The sequence below is a fragment of the Hibiscus syriacus genome, unplaced genomic scaffold (genome assembly GCF_006381635.1).
Source record: "Hibiscus syriacus cultivar Baekdansim isolate YM2019G1 unplaced genomic scaffold, ASM638163v2 tig00002237_pilon, whole genome shotgun sequence".
Lineage (NCBI taxonomy): Eukaryota > Viridiplantae > Streptophyta > Magnoliopsida > Malvales > Malvaceae > Hibiscus > Hibiscus syriacus.
The window spans coordinates 19,011,791-19,033,044 of record NW_024061918.1 but is presented as its reverse complement, the minus strand read 5'-3'; the positions used below and the strand labels follow the sequence as shown (position 1 = coordinate 19,033,044).

The 21,254-nt window shown below is 35.9% G+C and overlaps 1 pseudogene; it reads right to left on the bottom strand.

Moving 5' to 3' along the window:
• The window catches only part of LOC120141224, a 33,934-nt pseudogene extending 15,154 nt beyond the window's left edge, over positions 1-18,780 (bottom strand).
• Between the last annotated feature and the right edge of the window lie 2,474 nt (positions 18,781-21,254).

The window sequence follows — 21,254 nt, the reverse complement described above, 5'->3', positions numbered from 1 at the left end:
ATTAAGTGTCCTATTAGTCCTCCCGAATGAGTCTCATGGACTAGAAATTCTCGCAATGATCATTGTGGTATGCACAACGTGTTCATTCCAAAAAGAAAACCATCTACAAGATAAGACTTGTTAAAAGAACCTTTAAAACAATGGTTTTATATTTAAGAGAAATCTGGGTCAAAAGGATAAAGATCTTTAATATGTTCAAAACCTAAAATAGTAGCATGCATTTGTGTAATAAGTGTGTACCTTTAGGATAATGCATCAGCTTCAATGTTATCTTTCCCTTGTTTGTACTTAATCACATAAGACAAAGATTCAATAAATTCAACCCATCGAGCATGTCGTTTACTTAACTTACCTAGACCGGTTAACCACTTCAATGATTCATGGAATGTGTGTATGACAAACTCTTTAGGAAGAAGATAATGATGCCAAACTTTGAGTGCACGAACAAAAGCAAAGAGTTCTTTATCATATGTGGAGTAATTCAAATATGCACTTTTGAACTTTTCACTAAAGTAAGCAATAGGTTATTTTTCCTGCATGAGTACTGAACTTATGCCTATTCCTGAAGCATCATATTCTAACTCAAAGGTGTTAGAATAATCATGAAGATGAAGAATAGGTGCCAAACATAACTTACCTTTTAACAAGTCGAAGGTTTCTTATTGTTGTAGACCCCATTTGAATCTAACCAATTTCTTGATGACTTCCGTCAAAGGTGAAACAATGGTAGAAAAGTCTTTGACGAAACATTGATAAAAACTCGCTAAACCATGAAAAGATCTTACCATTGACGAAACATGGACAATGTTCTCATCAGAGAATTTCGAAGACTGATCGAACGTGTCCAATATGAGATTCAAGAGAAGAGAAGTAGATAAGAATGTCATCAAATTAAACAACAAAAAACTTACCTATGAAGTCCTTCAAAATATGATTCATTAACCTCATAAAGGTGCTAGGTGCATTCGTGAGTCCAAAAGGAATGACGAGCCATTCTTAGAGTTTAAACTTTATCTTGAAAGTTTTCTTCCATTCATCACATTCTTTAATTTTGATTTGATAGTAACCGTTTTTCAGGTCAATCTTTGTGAAGATACAAGATCCATGAAGTTCATCTAATATGTCATCAAGGCGTGGAATAGGGTGCCTATATTTGATTGTAATGTGGTTTATCGGTATACAATCTACACACATTCAAAATGTGCCATATTTCTTTGACACGAGAATCACTAGAACGACACAAGGGCTAAGGCTTTCCTGGATGTGGCCTTTTTGTAGTAATGCTTCTACTTTTCGTTCGAACTCCTTGGTTTCTTTAGGATTAGATTGACATACTGGTCGGTTCAGAATAGTAGATCCCAAAATGAAATCAATTTGGGATTCGATTCCTCTTTTAGGTGGTAAGCCTTCCGGTGGATTGCTTAAGACATATGTGAAATCTTGCAAAAGAGAAACATGCACATTAGGCAAATCTGTGAGGTTAGTCGAAATCAAAATTGTGGTTTCTTTGAAACAGATGAGGATGCAAGAACTGGTTTGGGAAAAGGTTTCTCTCAAGTATTTTGAACTTACATAAATGTTTTGAGACACTATTTTTTTCTCACAAGTATGTTCACTCACCTCCTGTGGGTCATTCTTTTGGCTTTTATGGGTTGAAACCTCTTTTTCTTTTTCCTATTTCTTCAAATTCCCAATCTCCTCAAAAATTCTCTTTTGATATTGAATGATGTCATTTGGATACATTGGATTGAGCATGTAAGACTTGCATTTGATGATGATGGAGAATTTGTTTGCTTTACCATAGTAAGTGATGTCATTATCATATTTCCATGGCCGTCCTAAAAGGATGTGAGATGCTTTCATCAGAAGTACATCACACCAAACATCATCACAATATTTACCCATATTTGAACTAACTAGGGATTGTTTCGTGACCTTTAACTCGACACTCTCAGTGAGCCATGTAAACAATATGACTTTGGATGTCTTTGACAAGGCAAGTTAAGTGTGTCCACCAAGTAACTACTGATCACATTGGCACATCTTCCATTGTCAATGATCAATGAGTATACTTTCTATTTAATTTGACATCTCGTGTGAAAGATGTTTGTTCGTTGAATATCTGAGTCATCAACTGTTCGTATATTTAAATTTTGCCTTACAACCATGCAATATACGTCAAATTCATCAATCTCTGAGTGATTTGGCACATTTTTTCCAAACCCTCCGAACAATCTATTTCGGTATCAATTAATTCATCATTATATTCTCGATTACCATTGTTCTCATATTCAGACAATCGTGACTGATATGTCCATAACCTTTGCATTTGAAACAAGAGGGTTTTATATCGTGGGATTTTTTAGGGTTTTTAACCATATCTTTTTAAGCCCCTTGGGCTTTTCATCCCTTGTTTTCTTATTCGTGATAGAAATGGTAGAAGATGAAGAGGGTTTAGATGAATTACCAAAGGAAGAATATGAAGTACCTTGGTAGTTTTCTCGGATTTGAAATTTCCTTTGAAGTTATGCTTCGATTTTTATGGCTCTCTTCAATGTTTCTTCAAGATTTACATATCCATGTATCTCAAGAAGATTGTTTGTGTTTGTGTTTAAGCCGTTAACAAATCTTGAGATTGTATCTTCTTCATCTTCTTTTATGTTTACTCTGTTCAACAAGGACTACATCTCCTTGTAGTAGTCTTCAATAGAATTTCTTCCTTGTCAAAGTCTGTTAAGTCGTTATTTCACTTTCTTTGTGTAGTTTGTCGGAAGATAACAACATCACATAGTATTCTTCAATAGTTCCCATGAGATAATATTCTGGATTCGGTGATCTTGAATTGATCTTCGTGTCTACATCCACATGTGTGAGCGTATCTTTTGAACTCTATGGTTATGAGTGATACTTGCTCTTCTGGATAACATTAATGGTATGAGAACATGAGATCAACTTTCCCTTCCCAATCAATGTAGCCATCTGGATCATATTCTCCATTGAAAGATGGAATTGTGAATTTTGACTTTGTGAAATTTTTTAATATTTGGAACCTAGGTATGGCACGTCTAGAAACCATCAGATTGTCGTTGGGTTGTCTCGGGTTACCGGTTTGTAGTGGTTGTTGTTGTTGTTATCTAAATGTGTTGTTAAGTTCAATAAATTGTTCTCTCAAGTCTTCCATTGACACTGAAGAGCATGAAGGGTTTGGATGATGTTGACTTTGTTTTCCATCCTAAGAATCACAACAATCAAAGAAAAATTTAAAGTGGAAAAATAAAAGAAAAACAAGAAAAACTTCACAAGTCACTCCAAGAAAACAACACAATGAGAGGCAAGAAAGCTGATCTTGTACTCTTTAAAACTTTTCCTCTCCAAGAGTCTTTTGATGTTCTTATCGGAGTTTGATCACTAACAAAAGAATATAAGAAAACTAAGGAGTTCTACGAGGCCAAGGAAATATACACTCCACATGAATGAGAATGCAAGGAAGAAGAAGTATGCAAACTCTTTGAGTCATACTAACACAAGGAAAAATGTGTTAGATGGTGTAAAGGAACAAGAAAAGGTAAAACAAAAGAACCTAGAAGAAATAGGAGTCAAAGAAAAATTTATGGAAAATCCCAAACCTGGAGCAGAACCTAAAATGTTGGATCAACTTGAGCAACATTTTTGAGGGGTTGTCTATCTCCAAAAATTCTGATTTTTTATGCTCCATAGTGAGTGTAGTTGTGATATGGAAATTTTCAGCTCAAAATTCCTTCTGGAAAATTTCAAAAATATCTAATAGTGTGAAAAGCGCGAATCTGTTGAATAAACTTGAATGTCTAATTTGAGGGATTGAATAAACTTCGATTTGGCTAAATTTTGGACCATTGAACCTTCTTTGTATGAGATATGATCCTGTAAATAATCAGCTCCAAATTCCTTCATTTGTTTTTCCTGATTTGTTTTTGCATTTTGATGAATAAAAAGAGCAAACTAACAAGAAAGAATCGAAACTAAATTAAAAGAATGCAAAAAGAACTTGGAAACAATAATTTTTCATGAACTAGCTCTGTTGGGGTAATTCGCAATTGATGCTTAGATTACAAGTCAAAACTCTTTGATTCTTCCCAATAATTTTCCTAAATCTTATACCAATTGATAGAGAAGTGGCAGGGGATGATGGGAACGTTGCTCTCATTGAAGGGGCAAACTTAGGAAAGTTCTATACTCGATGAAGAAGCGAATGTCTTTGAATGGGTGCTTTGGGAAGGTGGTGGCAAGATTAGGGTTTATAGAGAATTTTAGTTTTTGGAAAATAGACAAAAAACAATATTAAGACAATAAAATGAAGGGTAATAATATTAAAGGAAAATTAAAGACAAGAGAAAACAACGTAATAGATTAGGGCAAAAGACAAAGCATGTAAGAAAAGAAGGATGTTCTTATCTTTCCTTGTAATAGGCACCCAATGTGTTTATGGTCTGATCTGATAGGTTATATGGGGTGGCATGATTGATGGATAAGTTGATGATGATGGCGTGTGAATGACGAAGATTGGTGGATATGTCTTATCAAACCCTTTTACTCGCAATAAAAAGACAACCTCGATAATACAACTCTAACCAACCCTCCTAATCGCAATGAAAATGCAAATCAGAGTGTGACGATCTCTCTCTCTCAAGAACTCGAAAGAACTAAAGAAGAAGATGCTTTGAAGGCACAAGGTAATCAACTCTTGCAAAAAGGTCTTTCGTTGCATTGAATATAAAATAAGAAAAGTTGATCATTACAATGAGAGGGGAGGTCCTCCTTATATGGGGTTTGGAGAGTCCTCATTCTAACATGAATAGCTAATAAAATAATAATAAAAATAGTAAAAAACAATAAAAACTCTCCTAAATCCATGTTTATGGGCGGCATTAATTAGTGACCATTGATGAAGCTTTTAATCTGACGGTGAAGATGAAATATGGCTTGAAAGCTCTTGAAGAAATGGTTCCCTTCATTAAACTCTTCTAATTCCACATGGGCTTGACTGCCCTTACTAACGAAGGCCTGGACTGCAGTCTGGAGTTGATCCTTGAGTAGTTTAGCCCGTCCTCTAGTAATTGGGCATGGAGGTAATGTAAGCCCATCCTTTGGGCATATAGTGCATGTATCAGGGACCATTTTGAATATTTTGAAATTATTAGGATGAATTCTAAAGGAATTCATATTGGGGGTTGAAATTTAATTTTGAAAGACTTAAAGTTAGTATTGATTATGTGAAATGAAATTATATCGAATATAAATTAATTGCATTTTTAACAATTTTATGCTAATATGCACCTATTATGTTAGTGACGATACTAACATATACTTTGAAATTTATGTGTTATGTAAATGACTCTCGTGTAGATCGTGACAAAAAACAAGATCAAAGTGAACCGAAAGCAATGAAAAAAAGTATGAGAGTAAAGATTATTGACTTAAAGGTTTGATAGTGAGGCATTTAAAGTGAGTGCATTCTTACTTATTTTACATATATGATATGAGGAAGACTTGCGATGAATCAACCTCGAAAAAATTAAAAAGAAATGGAAGCAAAGTAAGGGGCGTAGCGGGCATCACTTTCTGAGGAATCAGATATGCTCAGTATTAGTATGACATCTTTTGATGCATTTTACTTTACTAGTTGATGTATATTATACGTTTTGTGTTGCTTTGATATGCGGTGGATTTAATCTGGTTTGTAGTATACAAAATATACTAACTATTATGAATATACCAAGTTTTTGCTTGAAATCGAAATATATTCAAATGTTAAATTATTATATTTTGATTTTAAGGGATTAAGTAAATTTGGTGAAAAAGGTTAAATTGAATAAATTATAAAGAAACAGAATATTACCAATTTTTGAATAGAAAATTGTTTTAAATGTTTTATGTGATATCTCTGACTCGTATTTGATGTCAAATATGGGAAAGGGGTGTTACAGGTGTTGGTTTGGCTAAGCTTGTCACTGTTTCTATGGATGAGCAAGGGAATGAGACCTTTGACACTAGTGGTTCTCTCGATAAATTACGTAAAGTTAGCTTTTATTAAATTTTCTTTCCATATAACGCATGCTACCGTCCTTTCGAAATAGAGGGTCTGAATCGAAATAGAGTGCTGCATCAAGACGCATCAGTCATTACAATCTTAGGGAATGGTGATGTGTAATTGTTCTGTTTACCGACATTGTTTTCCCTCGTTTATTAAGCTAATAAGTTTACTTTGGAAATTTCTCAAGAAATGGTGGCAACCGTTAGGCCATTAAACGAACCGAACTAATACAAACGGGGTATGTTCATGTTCGTTCGTTTAACTTTAACCGAATAAATGAACGAACACAAACATAAACGAACAAAAAATTTCTTGTTCATGTTCGTTCGTTAAGGAATGTAGCTTGTTCGTGTTCGTTCATATTCGTTCATTTAAATGATAAACGAACACAAATGAACGAACATAAACGAACAGATGTTAATAAATACAAACGAACGAACGTAAACGAACACAATAAATGAACATAAACGAACATAAATGAAAATATATTTCTTCTTTCATAACAATTTTAGGATTATATTTTATTTAATTGTTTTGAGTTTTTTTTTTTATTTAAAATTAATTGAATTTTAAAATATTTATGGGTATTAGATTAAAATTTATTGGAGTTCAATATTTTAAACAGGTCTAGAGAGATTGGGCTAAACATAAATGAATGCACATAAACGAACATAAACAAACATAAATGAACGAAATAAATGAACATAAATGAATGAACATATTACCGAACTTTCACGAACGTAAATGAACGAACGAGCTCTCTGTTCATGTTCGTTCATTTAATTAAACGAAAACAAAATCTTGTTCATGTTAGTTTGTTTAATAAATAAACTAACATAAATAAACTTCCCGCCGAACGGTTCACGAACGGTTCGCTAAACGTTCGATTCATTTACAGGCCCAACAACAGTGTTTGAATTTTAAAAACAATCCAGTGTGATTAATGGCGTTTGTCTTTTAAAGTTGTAATGATCAAATATTCATGTTCTGATGTTTCAACATTCGCTATATGTTCGCTTAATTCATTACTTCGAATTCTGAGGGGAACACTACAAGAAAATACACCTTTAATGACACACGCTAACTTATGACTTGCAAAAAATGTGTCATAAAAAAATGTCATGTTTTTTAAAATCTGAACGATTTATGACTTATAATAATGTGTCATATTTAATAGTCATAATCCAAAAAATTTAGAAAAAACACGGAGTACACTTTTAATTGTGTGTCATCTGTAAAAGTCGTCTTTTAATTTTCCCCCATTATATTCATCCTTTCCCGCTTCTAGTCCTGGCCTCCTCGATTATCAGTTCATGCAAGCATATTGCTTCCTCCCTCTTTCTCTTTTTCCCTTTTTCTCTTTGCATCAGTCCACTGGTTTCGTCATTCACCACAATGCAAACGAAGGGAGTCAAAATTCAAGGGTTTCCACAGGTATTCCTCATTCTCTATTCCACCATTCAATTTGGGTTTGTTGATTTCTCAATTGTATTTATTCATATCTCGTTTATTGTTTATAGCAAATTTGGGGTTTTGTTGATTTCTATTTTGTTTGATTTAATGAGTTTGATGCTTTTAATTCATATATGTTGAAATTGAATCGAGATTTGTTGCTTGTGTAATTTTCTATTATTTGATTAATCGCTACTGATTTGTTCATTTCATAGGTTTTTTAAGTTGGTTATTTTGGTTTTTATACTTCAGTGGACTCTTGTGCTATTTCTTGAACTCTTTTTGCTTTTGGGGTTTTGATGGATTATGTATTTTGGTTCCAAAATGTTGAATTTTGATTGTCTTTTGATATATGTTTTTTTATGCTTGTTGAAATGTTTACAGACATATCTTGTTTCCAAAGCCTATTCGTTTACCCCAATGCCGATTATTTGTTGCTTAAAAGCTTTTGCATTTACCACATTGATCCTATATTCTTGTGAATTACTTATGTTATATTCCTGTGAATTTGTATGTAAAACCCTTTCTCTGTTGCAACGGGAGAAACAATGTGCGTTTGTTAATGTTCATTTTAACTGAAACTCAAAGTTGTGTGTTATCTTCGGTGGTTGACATGATATTCCGTAATATGAGCAGCAAACCAAGCAACTCTTACTTTCTTTTCCACTAGTACCATAGTGTTAGGCATATGTGAAGACATGGAGTTTGCTTTTCCAGTTATCTGTTCTTCTTTCTTGTCTACTAAACAATCATGAAACTTAAACTTCTACGGAATTCCAACTTTTGGGTATGGTTAATTTACTAGTGAATTAAGGTTTATAAAGAATCATTGGGTGAATTAGAGAAGGTGGAATTCCAATTAATTTACTAGATTTTATGAATATGTTTCCTTATTTTGAGTTTATTTTTCCAATCGATTATTCCCATAGTCCTCAAATTATTTGAGTTTATTTTTGTGAATCGAATCATTGTGGCTTTCCTTATTTTCAATTGGGTTTTCAAATAATTTATCTAACATTGTTAGGGTTTGTTCCAGTTTCGATTGGGTTTTTTAGATTTTATGAATGGGTCATAACCCTTGAACATTGTTCTATAGCATATTACAAAATGAATTTGTTAGGATTACTTTGTACTCGGTAATTTGGGGTAAACATTTTGTTCTTCATATCTTACATAAATATTTCATCAATCATCAGTTATAAAGTTGTAGTTTTGCTAATACTTTATAATTATTTAGGTTGGTAAGTAATGGTCGATGGATAAATCATGGATTTCGTCTGATAGGTTATCTGATGCATATAAAGTGGGTGTAAACACCTTTCTAGAGTTTGCACAAAGTAATGATCCAAATTCAGATCTTATTCGATGTCCTTGTATACATTGTATCAATTTGTGTGCTTCAATGACACGCAATGTAAGTTATACATGCGTGTCATAAATTTATGACACACAAATGTGTGTCATCTTCATTTATGACGGGGCTTCAATGACAAGCAATGTAAGTCATACATGCGTGTCATAAATTTATGACACACAAATGTGTGTCATCTTCATTTATGACGGGGGCTTCAATGACGCTCAATGCACGTCATAAATGAGCGTCATAAATGTGTGTCATAAATGCGTGTCATAAATGTGCATCATAGATTTATAACACACAATTGCGTGTCATCTTAAATTTATGACGGTGGCTTCAATGACGCGCATTTGTGTGTCATCTGCACCCATAGATGACGCACAATGAGCGTCATTAAAGGGGTTTTTTTTTCTAGTAGTGGAATGGATATATGAATCAATTAGTCCATGATATGGGCTACTTAAAGTTGTGACGTTAAATGCATTTTTATGGTTATTCAATGTCATAGCGTACAGCTTCCATCAAAGTGGTATGAGGCTTGTTGAATTGCAACTGAATCTCATTAGTAGCTCATGGGTTAGGTAAACATTTTCTTTGCATTGAATCCTTGCAACTCAATTAAAAAATATGATCTATAGTTTGGATATCATTCCATATTTGAAGAGGAGAAAATGTCAAACTAGATCGTGAAAGTAGCTGGCATAATCTAAACAAGTCCGTATGCATACCAAAACTGAAGAATGAAGACCAATTTCAACCAATGTTTGTCAAATTTAAATGAAAAACAGATGGTGGGCACATTCTTCTCTTGACATTTAGATTTTCCTGCTTTTCCTTTTAGGTTTAGTCTTTACAAATTGTTTGTCATGATTGTTACTGTTTTCTTTTGTTTACGCTAATTGTTGTGTAGTTTATTTTCTGTGTTTGCAACTGGAGAGGCTTGCTATGTATCATAATTTGGATAACCTACCTTCGAAGATAGATAAGAAATGGGAAGATCTTAGTCTCAAAGAATGGATTGAGTTTGACTCGTGTGGAATTATTATCTCATTTTCTTCCATAGTTCCATAGTTTTCATTGTAGCTGGCAAAAGTTAACTGAAATATTACAATAAATTTTATATGTCACTTATTCTTTCGATTTTTTTTTTGTTTATCCATGTATTTGGAGATGGTATAAACAAACCTGTTGTTGACAGTGAAGTGGTATCAATGTAGCCTATGAATCAATCAAACATCGTCACTCAAATAACTAAAATATCTCAAATAACTCCGGAATTACTTTGATTTCCCCGAATTTAATTTATATCACTCGCACAAAATTAAAGTATTACAGGAACGTTTAAAACAAATTTAAATTAGAAATTAAAAATAAAAGTAATGATTCAAATTCAATTTAGGATTAACCCGTAATTGAAAATTTGAAAATTAATATAGAATTAATATGAATTAAAATAAAAGTAATAATTCAAATTCAATCTTGAACGAAAACGAATGTTCATAATGGTTAATTCACGAAAGGTCTATAAGTTGAATGGTTTCATCTCTTTTATACACGATGTTTGAAAAGATCAACTTCATTGTAGTTGCTAGTAATTAGTTTACCAAATATTTCAGTCGTTGAACCCCTATTTCCTCTGTATGCACCAAAAAAAAAAAAATCAAACTACTCTCAATATCACTACTCATATAAACTAAACTATGTGAAATTCTAATTCAACTTTACCGTAAAAAAGTTTTGGACCAATTAAAATTTTGATTGACTTCTATATACTTCTATACGTACATGTCACAATCGTCCCTGAAGTCAATACAAAATAATTATATTACTCAAAATATATAGTTATCATAATTTAAACTTCAAGTAACATACATATTTTATTGCTTTAGTAAGTCAGTAAAATTAATTGGAAATTATGCGACATCTTCAAATAATCGACTCTAACGAGGATAAGTCCCATAAATATGAGGAGTTTTAATCAACTGATATTACATGTAACACCACGAATGAGAAAAATGATTTATTAAAATTGATGAAAATTCTACTAAATTTGCTGAATCAAGAGAGTCCAAAATATAATTTTGTTGCTCCACAACATTAACAACAAATAAAAACCAGTGTAAAATCAAAAGTAATGATAAAAATTAATAACAAGTTAAAATTAAGCATCAATTTTAAAATTAATGATCAAAATTAAAATTTATGTATCGAAATTAATATTACCATGATTCAAATAATCACAATTAATATCAAGTAAAATAAAGTATCAAATTGTTAAGGTTAATAATAACAAATAATATAAAACAATATGAAATTAATGCTAATAAAAAATAATGAATAAAATAAAGAATTGATAATATTGTTAATTAAAATCAAAGAGTAAATTTGAAATTAATTATCAAAATTAAAAATAAAGTATAAATTATAGAAGATTTAAAACCTACAAGTATAAAATATAAGGGGAAAGTGAGGGAATTTGCGTACAATTTGACCATTTAAATTAAAACAAAAGTATAAGGGTAGTGTAATTTAGCCATGTCTATTAAAACATAAATATGGTTGGTCTAAAATAATAGGAGAAACTATTGGCATGCAATTTAACTTTTAGAAATAAAACACAAATAGGGGTTGGAATGTAATTTTACCATTCAAAATTAAAACTCACCTTCTTCTAGCAAATCAATGGAAACAGAGAAGGGTGTCAGACAACTTTTATGCAAAGCTTCTCCTGGGTGATGGGCTACCGAACCGGACTACGACAAATACATCATTTGATTTGTATAATAATATTTTTTAATATATTTTTTTGATGAGTTTTCTGACTATCGGTGATAAATATAGATGATGATTATCGGTAACTATTGTTGATGGTCATTCTTTTTTTTTAATTGTAAGAAAAATAGTGAACTAAGTTATCACTGATCTCAGTGATGGGTTGTATTCATCTACTTTCGCTTCCCACCTACGCTTATCCTTTTGCTCTCTTCCTTTGCTTTTAGCTCCGCAAATCCTCAGATCTACTCTTTCACTCACCTGATTTTCGTTTCTCGGAAGCTGGAGATCCAGAAAGGAAAGTGTGGAACCTTCTCTCTCTCCCGATATTCGTTGGAGTTACTTTTGCTTTTTGCAGGTGAACGTTACCGCAACCATATTCCACCGGTGATCTCTACAGGTGACTCCGGCTACCCCATTAAAGTTCCACAGCAGAACCTTCGTCGGAAAATAATCCCGCCAAAAAATAGCAACTACTTCTTACTTGCCGGTCAGGTACATATAGTAGTTGGCCAGATATTTAAACGTATTATGCTACTTTTACGACTAGTTTTGATTCTGTATTAATAGTAGGTGTATCTATGTGATTGTTTAGTATTTTTATTTTTGGAATTATCACTTACTACACTATTATAATCATATTTATATTACTTGATATTAAATTAAAAATCATTATAAGGCACTACTGGATCTATATTTTGCTATATTGCTCTGGGTAGGAGTTACTAGATCATTTTTTTTTCATTGTCCTATACCTCTAGTATCTTATATCATTATTTATATTTCAAATTGAGTATATCTGTTATAAATATTTATAAACTGTTTTTGCTTTTTGGGTGTTGCATTTTCGGGTCTGAGGATTTTCAGAAAGGTTTCTTCTTTGGATATTCTTTTTCATAGTCTCACATAGCTTCGATTATAGATGATTACGTGAGGTCATGTCATTCTTTTAGATCCCATAGGGCGTATAGGGGGAGGGCTCAACGGAGTGGTGTCAATGAGACTAGACTTAGAGTTTGTTCGTTAAATGTAGGCACATTAAATGCTAGGCTGCTGGAGCTGACCGACGTACTTAGTAATAGGAAAATAGATTTTGCATGTATTCAGGAGACTAGGTGGAAAGGGGCTCGCGCCAGAGAGTGTAATGGGTACAAGTTGTGGTATTCAGGAGTAGATAACGCTAGAAATGGGGTGGGTATCTTGGTATCCTCTAGTCTCAAGGAAAATGTTGTTGAAGTTTGTAGATACCGGGATAGGATCATGATGATTAAGGTTATTATAGAAGCGGAAGTGGTTAATGTCCTTTCAGTGTACGCTCCACACGTTGGCCTAGGGGAGGGGGAGAAACGTTGCTTCTGGGATCAGTTAGATATTGTACTTAGGAGCATCCCGGAGGACCAAAGAGTTTTCATAGGGGGAGACTTCAACGGCCATATAGGTAGTGCAATCGACGGGTATGACGGTGTTCATGGAGGTTTCGGTTATGGTAACAGGAATGATGAGGGGCGTACGTTGCTTGATTTTGCTACTGCTCACGACTTAGTGATCACTAACTCCTTATTTAATAAAAGAGATGCGAACTTGATTACGTTTCACAGTGGGGGACATTGTACCCAAATCGACTACATCTTGGTTAGAAATCGGGAACGATGGGCTTGCATTGACTGTAAGGTGTTCCCTGAAGAGGCATGTACATCACAACACAAATTGTTGGTTTTGGTGTTCCGCGTACCCAACGGGCGGAGCACGCATAGGAGGGCTAAACTGGGTAAACCTAGGATCCTCTGGAAGAACTTACATGGAGCGACAACTGATGACTTTAGGAGTAAGCTTTTGTCTAATACAGGTTTTGAAACTACAAACTCAAATAACGCAGATATGTTATGGAAAAATATGGCAAATTCCATCAGAGAGGTGGGCAAGAAAACCCTTGGGTTGTCGACGGGGAAGGCCAAGGAACATAAAGAATCGTGGTGGTGGAACGACGAAGTCCAAACTAAGGTGAAGACAAAACAAACTTGCTTCAAGGAGTTTCTTCAATGCAATGACGACGAAGAAAGGTCGGGAGCTAAACAAAGATACCAGGAGGCAAAGCGGGAAGCCAAGAAAACGGTAGCTAAAGCAAAGGATAAGGCATATGAGGAAATGTACAAGAGATTAGACACTAAGGAAGGACAAAATGGCATATTCAGACTTGCAAAATCTAGGGAGACTAGGAAAAAAGATCTAGGTAACATTAGGTTTATTAAGGACAACAATGGTGTTCTTTTAACGAAAGAACAGGATATTAAGAGGGTTTGGGGTAGTTACTTCTTTGGCTTATTTAATGACGGTGCCTCTCCATGTAGAGATAATATCGTTGTTGGGTCAGCCGACCATCATACTACGGCCAATGACTGCCCTACAAGTAGGATTGGGTTTGAGGAAGTCAAAATGGCTCTTAGAAAGATGGGAAGGGAGAAAGCTGTCGGTCCTGATCAAATTCCTATCACTGTGTGGTTAGCCTTAGGAGATGAGGGAGTTAAGTGGTTGACCAACATCTTTAATATTATTTTAGAGACTGCCAAGATGCCAGAGGAGTGGAGAGAGTCTACGGTGATACCAATTTATAAAAATAAAGGAGATCCCCAACGTTGTGGTAACTACAGAGGTATTAAACTACTCAGCCATACCATGAAGCTATGGGAAAGGGTGATAGAGGCTAGGTTGAGACAAGTCACTAGGGTTTCGGAAAACCAATTTGGCTTTATGCCAAACAGGTCTACCACGGAGGCGATTCATCTACTTCGACGGCTTATGGAGAAATATAGGGAAAAGTCTAGAGATCTCCACATGGCGTTCATTGACCTTGAGAAGGCCTATGATAGCGTTCCTCGCGATACGATATGGAAGACTTTGGAAACGAGACGGATACCAACTGCTTATATCCGGACGATTCGTGATATGTACTGTAGATCTACTACTTACGTCAGGACTACAGTTGGCGACACCGAGGCATTCCCGGTGGAAATCGGACTCCACCAGGGGTCGGCTCTTAGCCCTTACATCTTCGCCTTGATTATGGACGACATCTATTGTGCGACACCAGACGGTGTACCTTGGTGTATGCTTTTCGCTGACGACATTGTCTTAGTGGCTGAAACAAAATCTGAGTTGAATAGCAGACTGGCTACCTGGAAGACTGCTTTGGAAGAAAAAGGTTTAAGGATCAATATTGAAAAGACAGAGTATTTATGTTCAAACTTCAGTGGGAACCAAAATGATGAAAATGTAGAAGTATGCATCGAAGGACACGTTCTTCCCTCAAAGGATTGTTTCAAGTACTTAGGGTCTATGATACATAAAGATGGGGGTGTAGATGATGACGTTACACACCGTATAAAGGCGGGATGGCTAAAGTGGAGGGCTGCTACTGGAGTTTTGTGTGACAAGAAGGTGCCTCTAAAACTTAAGGGAAAATTTTATAGAATGGCAATAAGACCAGCGCTGTTGTATGGATCAGAATGTTGGGCACCCAAGAAGGATCACGTTAGGAGGATAGAGGCCGCAGAAATGAGAATGCTTCGATGGACATGTGGTAGGACTCTGTGGGATATGACGACAAACTCTGCTATTAGGATGTCCTTAGGGGTGATGTCTGTTTCCGAAAAAATGAGGGAGGGAAGACTACGGTGGTTTGGACACGTCCTTAGGCGACTACCGTCGGATGCGGTCAGGAGGGTAGAGTCGATTACAGTCGACGGTGCCAGAAGGAAAGGACGACCAAGGCGGAAGTGGGATGACTGCTTGAGATCTGATTTGAGGGATTTAGGCCTTACCGAAGACATGACCTATGATAGGAAATTATGGAGGCTTAAGACTAGGGTAGTCGAGTAGTGTGGGTCACATCTATAGGGTGTATCATCTTTGTCTTCTTTTAAATGCATTTGTAGTTATTTCCTTGACTTTTACTTTTTATACTTTTCTGTTATTGGTATTTATGAAATATTAGAACTGGGCTTGCTATCGTTGTCTCATGTGTATCATTCTCATCATGTTTCCTATGTTAATTTTAGCCGGGTCTTAGGTTTCTGTCTATATGCAGAGACTCTTTCGCAGGGATTATTTTGCAGGGATTACTCCCCATTACAGAAGCACATATGATATTAATGACTGCATATGAATACTGTTTAGCTATGTATTTATGTAATTATTTATACATGCATTGCATTTTATCTATATTTTTAATTTTCTGACTGCCGGAGGTCTTTCACGGAAGCTATTCTCAACCTGGCGTTGGGGGCAGCCTACTACCCTACCTCCCCCTTACCCCATACATATGGGAATTGGGTTTTGTTGTTGTTGTTGTTGTTGTTGTCAGTGATGGGTTGTATTGAATGAGTATCAGAGGAGCCAAGGTTGACCCTAGGTCGGAGTAGGAGGGGCACCCGCCCAGAGCCTATAATAATATTTTTCATAGTAATATCTAAGCTATACATGCTAATATCATATAAAATAAGAATCTATTTCTTTTATTTTGTCCCGTGCTAAAAAATTAGAAATATAAATAAGAGTTCATTTCTTTTATTTCTCTCCGGATCAAAAAATACCCCGAGCCGGCCCTTAGGGGAGCACAACTCCACATCTTCTAGAGGATGAGAATCCAGGATGGTCAGGTCGAAGTAGGCGGGCGAAGCCAACTTGGCAAGGCAATCAGCAACCTTGTTGCACTCACGAGGGATCCATTTGAAAGATATATCCCATGGACACCGACATAATGCAGTTATAGATCGGACCAAGGATAGGTGACTATGGTCTCGATCACTAGCAGTCCAAAACTTAATGGCTTGCTTGGTATCAGATTGGACGATCAACTTGAAGATGCCAGAGTTTCATGCAGCAAGAAGACCCTCATGGATGCCCCAGAGTTCGGCTTGGAGGACAGTGCTTACTCCAATATTTTTACAGAAACCCATAAACCAAGTGCCCGACGAGTCCCGAATCACACCTCCAATCAAGCCAGTCCGGTTGATTGTCGATACTCATACTGCTCTATCAGTGTTTAGAGAAATCCATCCCACGGGTGTGGCAGTCCATGTCTGTTGTTGCTCTATGTGGTTCCATATTCCACTTGTATTAGAAGAAGAAGAATCAAAATACCTTGCCCAGCTGAGGCTTTGCAGCAGGAATCTGTCAGCCAGAAGGTTAACATTATGGAAGATAGAGTTGTTTCGGTACTTCCATATTTTCCATGAAATAGAAGCAAAATAAACAACCAGGGGTCCCCATCGATTAAAGGCTTTCGAGCTTTGAGATTAGACTGGAGCCAAGAGCAGAGATCACTAGTAAAGAACTCCCTTTGCATAGGGACAGGAACAACCCAGGTCCAAATACAACGGGCATATAGCAGTCACGGAGGGCATGAGTAACAGTCTCCAGGATGGCACCACAAAGGGGACAAGCAGGGTTGTCAGTTAATTGATGCTCAACTCGTTTACCATTGGTCATAAGCTTTTCTTTGAAAACTAACCAAATGAAAGTCCGTATTCGTTGAGGAACTTGGAGCGACCAAACAAGAGGCCAAAAGTTGTCAGTGATATCCCATTGATCTTCAAGAAGTTTGGCATAAGCAGTTCAGATGGTGAAACACAAATTACTAGACCAGGGTCATATGGGACGGTCATCAATGTTAGAGCTACAAGGTGGTCTAACTTTGATAGTATGATGAATAGTGAGAGGATGGAAACATTGGGCAAGAGCCACTTCATCCCATTGGCCAGAAGAAGATAAAAAGCTTTGGAAGTTTAAATTGACATGCAACCGAGAATCATCGAGAATGTGTTTACTTAGAGGGCCAAGAGATGGGACCCAGGTATTATCCCAAAATCTACCACATTCCCATTACCAATCGACCATGACAATAAGGAATTTAGAGTAGGCCAAATTTTAGAGATTCCACGCCAAAGGTGTAAGCAGTGAGGACGAGCGATCGTACTGGGATAGGCTTCAAGAAACTGACATTTTTGCTTGAGCAATGAAACCCAGTAAATGTCGTTTTTAGTGAGGAGGGTAAACCCCAATTTTATAAAAAAAGCATTATTTTTCGCGGAAGGACGGATAATACCAAGATCCCTACGGTCAGTTGGTTGACAAACCACGTCCCAACAAACCAGAGATGCCTTTGGATTGGCAGCAGAGGAGCTCCAGATGAAGCGCCTTATGTGAAGCTCGATCTCGGCACAAACTCTCAGAGGAAAGGCCTCTATCTGCATAAAATAGATCGACAAAATAGATAAAATGGATTTTGACAAGGTGATTCTCCTCGCCAAAGAAAGCGTTTGAGTAGCCCAACCATTGAGCTTGGCATGGAACTTGTCGATATTAAAGTTGAAATTGGTTGTTCCAATATGGCCCATGAAAACCAAGGCCCCAAGATATTTATCAAACCTCTCCACTTCTTGAATTCCAAGAGTAGAGCATATAGAATTTCTCACATCAACTTGGGTGTTTGGAGAGAAGTACACGTGATTTCCTTTTGTTGACCGTGTCCCGAGTAATATCCAAATTCTTCTAAAACATTATCAATGGCGGCCGCATAGGAAGGGTCAGCTTTAGCATAAAGCATTAGATCATCCGCATCATCCGCAAAGAAGAGATGGGATATTTGAGTTCCATTACGGGCTAAACTAAAGCCCTTCTATAAGCCAGAGTTCACACAGTATTGAATGCTATGCCCCAGACATTCCATGGCAAGAACAAATAAATACGGCGAGAGAGGGTCGCCCTGACGGACTCCCCTTTTAGGTCGGAAAAAAGTAGTGGTAGTGTCATTCCATTGAATCTGCACAGTAGAAGAGGTAAGACAGTGCATTATGATCCGAATAATGTTATGGGGAAGACCAACTTCATTAAGAGTGTCATGGATAAAATCCCAACGAAGTCTATCAAAGGTTTTCTCGAGATCAACCTTGATCGCCATCCAACCTTGTTTGTTTTTTAACAGTCTCATTGAGTGAATGTCTTCTTGGTTGATAATGATATTCTCTGTAATGGATCGACCAGCAATGAAGTTGGTTTGATTAAGGCTCACCAAGAGGGGCATGACACCCTTAAGGTGTCTGACAATGATCTTAGTGATGAGTTTGTACATTATCGTACAAAGACTATTGGGCGAAAATCCGATAATGTTACCAGAGCGTTAACCTTGGGGATGAGAACCATAATAGTTTTGCTTAACTCGGCTTCAATTTCACCACCTGAAAAAAACTCTCTGGATCATATCACATACCAAGTGAGCAATTAGCAGCCATTGTTTCTAATAAAATTCGGCATACAGGCCATCGTGACCAAGGGCTTTTAAAGGAGCCATATCAAAGAGAGCATCGCGTATCTCTGAGAGAGGAGGGACACTACCAAGTCATGGATAGGAGGGAAATAGCCCTTGAAAGGAAAGCAACCATAGACCATTTCACTATTAGCAATGATCGAACTATAGAAATGAACAACATCCTCACGAAGGTCATCTTCAACATAGCACCATTCCCTGTATGTAATTTTAAGTGCTGAGATTCGGTTGCGCTGCTTTCTTTGGATTGTCTTTTGGTGGAAATATTTAGAGTTCCTGTCCCCTTGTTGAGCCCAATCCAGACGAGACCGTTGTTTCCAAAGAGTTTCCTCGAGGTCAAGGAGATGCTCGAGTTCGGTAAGAAGCTCGGCTTTAAGGGTAGAGAGGAACCGAGAATGTCGGCGATTGAGAGATTTATGAATTCCTTGGATCCTGTCCCGGAGAATTCCATGAGACAACAACAGAGCAGAAATGAGCAATAAATCTAGAGAGCGAGCCAGAATAATTCCAATTATCCCTGACTATGCGACTAAAGTCCTCATGTTTTGTCCAGCCAAAAAATATTGAAACTGAGAAGTGTGATTGTCAGTAGGATATTTTCCAGCACAAAAGAACAATGGTCGATGATCAGAACTCATGCGGTAAAGGTGACGAACAATAGTGTCCGAGTAGGTGTTATCCCAGTGAGAATTACACAACACCCGACCAAGAAGGGCAAGAGAGGCACCACAGTTCCAAGTGTATTATGGCCCTTGGAAACCCTTATCCCGGAGACCATTTGCAAAAACAAAATCTTGGAAGCCTTTAACCGGATGCATGCTACTGTTAAGTCGATCGGAGGAGGAAAGGGTAGCATTGAAGTTGCCCATGAGAATCCAATGAGAGGCAATGGAAGCGGCTACGGAACTTAAATGGGGCCATAGTCATTTTCATTTGGAAGCCATCGGGCTTGCACAAGAACTGGCATAACCAGTTCCCACCAAAGAAATCTGCAGCTTCAATAAGATATGAATGAGGAAAACCAATGGAGGCAATAAAAGTGTTAGCCTTGTTACCGCTGATACGAGTCTCCACAAGAACAATCAAGTGAGGTTTAAACTCACGAAGATATTGGCGAATAGCTAAACGAAAACGGGAGTGGTCGCAGCCTGTACATTCCAACATATAACTTAAATATCTATAAAATATGATAGGAAAGAGAGGAACCTACTTAGACCTCTATGATGTCAGGAGGGACTTTCTTAGAATCGGTTTGCATGGGGCAAGCAACATGGCTACTGGAGGCGACTCCCAAGTTGGCTTCCAAGGGAATGGCATCAACTATAGCAACCAGGTTTTTGTCTGGGGGGGATAAACCCATGATTCGCAAGTCTTGGGGCCACATGGGGGGTGATGCCATTAATTATCATTAATTAAAAGAATGGAGTGCTTTTATCAATCGAGAACAGTTATACGAGAAGAGCTTGCAGGTTGGCCAAATGAAACACTTTGATTTTGGGGCTAGGGTTGATACTGTGTGAGGATCACGGATAGTTAAATAATTTACAAATCCTAATTCTAAATAAATTAAATTATTTAAATTAATTATTTTTTTAAAAAAAATCATAATTTATTTATAATTCTGTTAAAAAGTAAAACTAAATTATAATTAATGATTAATTTTAAATAAATCCTTATACATTTTAATATTTATATAATAAGGTCAAATTTACTTGTGATGTATTTTGGTATATCGTTTTAGTGGTGCTTTGCGATATGTGACGTGCACCGTAGAATTTACTATTTCTCGATTATCCTTCCCTCGTAAATACAAAAGTAATTAATTGAGTTTCAATTTTTTTAAATATACAAATAAACATATTATATTACTTTTTAATAGAAGTTAAATTAAAAAAGATAAAAGTACAATATTACAAATTTTAAAAAATTATGAGAGATTTTTTTTATTAATATGAAGAAAATATAAAAATAATATTTATTCAAAAATAACTCTAAATTATTTAATAGTAAACATTCATATTCCTAATATTCATGATGCTCTAATTTAAGACCTTAAAAAATAATAATATTTTTATTACAAAAATCATTTAAGAAAATATTTTTAAGTGAGCAATAACAAACATTAAGTATCAATTTCTTTTAAAATGTGTAGGTTATTATTAAAGTAGTGGCGGTATTTAAAATTAATTTTACTTTATATATTTTTATATAAAATATATATTAACTTTTGGCTTAATATACTTAGTGTCTAATTTTTTTGGGGTAAAAATAGAGTCTAA